Source organism: Oenanthe melanoleuca, chromosome 3, assembly GCF_029582105.1.
Source record: "Oenanthe melanoleuca isolate GR-GAL-2019-014 chromosome 3, OMel1.0, whole genome shotgun sequence".
In the NCBI taxonomy this organism is placed as follows: domain Eukaryota; kingdom Metazoa; phylum Chordata; class Aves; order Passeriformes; family Muscicapidae; genus Oenanthe; species Oenanthe melanoleuca.
This window is the reverse complement of record NC_079336.1, coordinates 78,921,891-78,927,304: the sequence shown is the minus strand read 5'-3', so window position 1 is coordinate 78,927,304 and position 5,414 is coordinate 78,921,891. Positions and strand designations below refer to the sequence as shown.

The 5,414-nt window shown below is 42.0% G+C and overlaps 1 long non-coding RNA gene across 1 annotated transcript; it reads right to left on the bottom strand.

The window, feature by feature from the left end:
• Window positions 1–587: 587 nt before the first annotated feature.
• Window positions 588–2,859, bottom strand: LOC130250972 (uncharacterized). The gene is made up of 3 exons (XR_008840081.1): window positions 2,139–2,859; window positions 1,967–2,003; window positions 588–1,660 (listed from the first exon to the last, which is right to left on the bottom strand). It is a non-coding gene; the product is annotated as an uncharacterized LOC130250972 (long non-coding RNA).
• Window positions 2,860–5,414: the final 2,555 nt, after the last annotated feature.

Here is a 5,414-nt window from a genome sequence, read left to right as displayed (position 1 = left end):
CCCTTACTCAGGATGCAATTGCCAAAAATGTTTTCCAAGAGAGAGAGAGAATTCAACCTCCTCCAGGAAAAAGAGGGAATATTTCATTAACTGAAGGTAAAGCAAATTTAAAGCTCCCAGAGGTAGGGACTGCTTCCGACTCTGTCCCAGGTCACTGTGAACAGCTCAGTCTTTATGCCAGGCCTCTGCACCTCAGACCAGCAGCAATCAGATTAACTCACTCAATCCTTTTATTTGGTGGAAGGTCTTAGGTGCCTTTTCCCCTCTTGCTAAATGAGTGTTCCATGAATGAAGGTAGCTTTACCGCAAATAACTTCCAATTCTAACACTCCTCTGTATGGACAAAATCCCTCTAGCTGCTGCTTTGAGAAAAGTTCCCCACAACAACCCCACAGAAAACATTAAATCCATGAGTGGCAAGGGGCAGCCTTATCCCTGTAAAGCTACAATGTACTGTAAATAATGTACAGAACCCAGCTTCTAAAATTACCACTATGAGATTGCTCATCTCGTTTTATGTTTCATCTGGATCCTGTGATCTTCCCACCTGCCAACATCCTGTTACCAGGAGAGCAGTGTATGTGAAGTTTGTGCAAATGGTCATGTACTTGCTGAATTCTGGCACCAGCAAGGACATTCATGTGCCTTCCATGTTAACTTTACACCGTAATAAATACTGACATTACTAGAGAATCTGCAGTGTTCGTGCTAAGCACTGCTCACCAAAAAAGCAAATCTGTCTGTGTCCCAGCTACACTTCTTTATTAGCCTTGTTAGGCTCCCATGTCCATGGCTCTTGAGACAGAAAGACAGCATCAACAGGCAGGATTTTAAATATGGAATACCTAAAAGCACGAGCCTCATGTTTAGGAACTTAAGGAAAGATGCGTGATTTGCAAAGAGGCAGGGTGATGACTTATTTGGAGATGTGAGATGCTGAGAACTTTTAAGAATAATTTAGGACTTTATCTTCAGATTGAACTCAGTCAATGCTTTGGCATTGACTTCAAAGGGCATAAGATCAAGCCTTATTTAGGGGCTCAAAATACAAAATTAGGAGCCTAAATTTAGGCATCCATATTTTAATACCTTGACCTGTGTTAGTAATACCCTTCATCTAATCCCTCTGTTTAACCTGAAAGGAGACAAATGTCAATAACTTTTTACTGGCTCGCCTAAGAGAACCTGTGGCAAGAAAACGCATTACCCAGACTTCGTTTATTTTTAATCCCCTCTCTCAGATCCCCAAAATAACAGCCGGAGCAATGTTAGTGGAGGAGCTCAGACTCACTTTGAAATTGGAACAGGAAATGTGAGAAATGTGGACATCAAAAAACAAATTAAACAAAACAATATTTTCTTAGTATTCCATCTCGTGGGCAAGTCCGGCGGGGTAATCCAAATTAGGAGAGAAGTCAGAGAAACAAAGAGTAATTTTAAGTGTTTTAGTGCCAGAGCTATTTCTTAACACACAGCTCACTCACTGATTTCAAATATAGTCCCTCAGCGCAGAGCATGGAGGACAGCGCAAGAAAAATCAACATGTTGGTCCGGCCTTCTAGCAGATACAGAAAAAAGGCCACAATGGAGTGAACTGTTGACAGAAGCAGCCAGGCGAGCTGATCCTAAACATCCTGAGGTATTTCAGGTGCTTCTTTCCCTGTAAGAAATCACGAGGACACAAGATGCAGTAACCAAGCTATGGCCAAGTTAGCTGCAATGGTCGCAAAATGGTGAATCAATTAACTGCATGAGCCTTATTATTGTGATTATTTTTGTGCCAGTTGCACTAACAGGGAAGGGAGCAGCTGTAGGTATAACAAAAGGTTGCTCCTCTGAGATGCTTTGCCGACGCTCCCTCTGCTGTGATGCAAATAGAATACATGTGACGGGTAAGGGCAGCGCTCAGCTCGGATCTGCAAGCATTAGAGATGCCCATGCACCACCCACTGGCAGTTTCACTTACCTCTGTCACTCAGGAGTTTCCCAAAGATCTTCAGCTTCTGGGAAGAGGGAAAAATGCTCATAAATGCACAGCACCATCACTCATTCTGTCTTTCTGGGTTGATTTTATTCCCTGGACACTCCCATAGTCAATAATCGCATCATGTTAGGAGGAGTTGCATCCCTTTCCTTACTCTTTTTCTGTTTTCCTGTCACTGACTGGATCTTTGTATCATCCTTTTGCAGCAAGCAGCAGAGGCAGTGACAAGCGAGTGGAGGTAACAGGACAGGTCCTCAGCGGTCAGCAGGATTGTTTTAGCATCTACAGAGAGATCAAGAAACTCAAAACAGCTCTTCCTGCCAAAACGATATGTAATGTCAGCTTAAGGGTATAGTCATCTTGACCCTGGCTTGTATTTCCCTGGCTAATAGATCTGGTAGAATATACACACAAGGTTTTTGTGATAGTACTTCACCTTACACTTACATCACATTCCCTGGAGAAGTATCTGATGGGGCAGCCTTACTTATTAAATCATTTCCTGGAGGGGGGAATTCATTTGGGCTCATTTATTATCATTTGTCCTGGAGCTCATGTTTTACATTCTGAGCATAAGAAGTGGGTGTTATTCATGGCTATGGGTCTGAGAACCAAATACTAATTTCAGGAGAACTGTTCTATTGTCTGAGGTTGATCACTTGATGTTTGTCCCAGGTGCTAGACACATGTTGCTTACTGAAGGAGATATGGCTTGATCTCAGATTTTGACATTTTGGTAAGTACCAAACAAAAATAAAACTAAACTCAAGTATGCCTATCCCTCCCCTGCAAATCAAGTGGCATTTAGCAATATTGACTTGAACAATAAATAAATCTATTCAACAATAAAATCAGAACAAATGCAGTGAGTACAAAATGAGTACAATAACAGAGACACAGCAGTTGGGCAGTCCTCTGCATGTGCAGTCCTGTGCAAAGACAAGCAAACAGGACTTCAGTCCAGAGGAACCCACAAAGCACCTATTCTGCATTCCATGGGCCTCAAAGTCCCCCCAGCACCTCTCACCACACTTCAGAGCTGTAGCAAAGGCCAAACACCACAAACACAACTCACCACAAAAAGGGAAGGGGGCAAAGCTCTCTCCAAAGTCCTGGCAGTGGCAGGCTGTGGTTTGCACCAGTGCCCCACACAATTCTCACCACAACTACTGCCAAATAGAAAGGTAGCAAGCCCCAACCAGTGGTGTCTATCTGACCCAGGAAGAACTCCCTCCTGCCCACAGATATGACAGTCAGAATAAATTCTGGGGACACGGGAAATTTATATGTAACAAAACAATACCTGTGCCTCTTCCCCAGTAATTACAGTCTGAGGTAGGGAATCTCCCCATCCCCAAACACCATTTCCCCACAGGTGACTGAGGACCTCCTTGCACCATTTCCTCCTCCCACCCCCTTCCCCACAAGTAACTCATGACCCGGTTTCAACTCCACAAATGATCTGGGACCTGATCTCTTCAGGAAATCCTGCCCACTCAATTGTGTGGGCTATAAACCCCAACCAAAGGATGCTCCAATAAAATCTGCAGCTGGATGCCAGTTAAATATTTTCATACTTATGTTAGATTATTATCTGACGTGTAAACCACAAACCATACATACAATTGCAAGGCTTCCATCTCAGAGGTATATTAGTGTCTGACTCTACACTCTAAAAACATGCAATTTTTTTAAAATAACAGACCCTACAAATTGTTTTAGATAAATGGAAATTTTATAACTCTTTTCAATTGTAGTTTACACAAGATTGTATTTCAGTTTTGTGAGGATCTTAAGTAGAGCATATTGAATACAGTTCTGTGAGCAATTTCATGAAAGCATGTCGGGTTGGTCAAAGCAGGGGAGTTTCCTTAAATTCCTTCTGTCTTTAGACTCCACACATGCCCACACACCTCGGTAGCTGTGTGCCCAGAACCACACCTTCACACCTCAAAAAAGGTTGAGCAATACCACAACTAATTAAAGATCAATATAAGAGCAAATTGTCTGTTAGAAGGCACCTAAATTCTCCAGCTCTCAGTCTCTTGGGGGAGCACTTCTCAGCTCTGGAACTGGAATGCAGGCTGCACAGCATTTCTTGAGAAAAGAAGCTGAGAGAGAGCCTTTCTCATCCTTGGGCAAACTCGTCAGCCTCCTCCTTGCTAATTATAATTTCCCAAATTCTTTTTTTCCTCTTGGCATTTCAAAACTGAGTTCTGAGGCCAAATTTTGGAGGAAGGAACTTTGGTCCAAAACAGCTTTAACTTGAGACAACAGTTCACTAGTGTCAGTTCTGGGAAAACTTCACTTACAACAGTAGGACAAAATGTAGCCAAGGCTTAGAATGCCTGAGATGTCAGAAAGGCCTTCTTTCTTATAAATATGATATTCATAAATAGAACTACTTTTGAAGAAGATTGGCAAAATCTGAGTTGGGTAATAGGTTTTCTGATGTCACCAATTCACAGAAAGGTCAATATTAAAAGCCCAAATGATTTAAAACAAAAACCATAGAGACAGCTACTCATACAAATGCCATCCATCAACAAAATTAAGTTCAAACATATGATCAGTTTCGTCATTTCCAGCTTATTTTCTGCTCATCTGAAAAGAAGTGGTTTTTCTGGAACTAAACTACAGGTCAAAGAGCATAGCTTTTGACATCTATAGTTTGATAGAGAAGTTGCTTTTCAGTATTATGTGTATTCCCAAATATACAATATTAAATCTTTTAAAGGCCAACAGACAGAGGAAGGGATGTGAGTCTGTAAATCACCAGTGAATCTAAAATATTGTCTGAAAAGATAGTGCAGATTTACCCCCTTCCCCTTCCTGGACATTTCACAAGAGTTGAGTTGTGGGTGCACAAGCATCCATCTGTACTTGTGTTGCAGTGTTGGAAAAACCTTTACAAATTCATGTCTCACATTGCAGGACAGCACAGGACCAGTGCTCCAAACCTGCACAGGGCAGTACTCTCTTGTCATTGCAATGTGAGGCAGCAACAGTGATGAAAGGGCAATCCACCTCCCTAGCCAAGGAAAATCCATAGCCCTTGCTCCAAAACCATTTGCTATGAAGTACCTGACAGTTTCTCTTTGCTGAAAGTGACTCATAAAACAGCTTTACAGGAATGCATTTATATGTGGAGAGCCCATGGCCTCCAACCAGCTTGCCCATACAAGAGAAGTAGGCCAGTTAGAATAAAGTTTCCTTCACCCTTTAGAAACAGCAGCGTGCCATTTCTTTCCATCTTCCTTTCTCATTTAGACAATCAAAAGTTGGAAAAGCCCCAAAACATCTTCTCGACCCTGAGCTAAATAAATTATTAAATCACTTTACCTTTTATGGTATGTTCATGACCCTAAAGCTTGGATGGCAAAAAGCCATCCTGCCCATCCAAAATGTCTTTGTGCCACAGCTGGCGTTG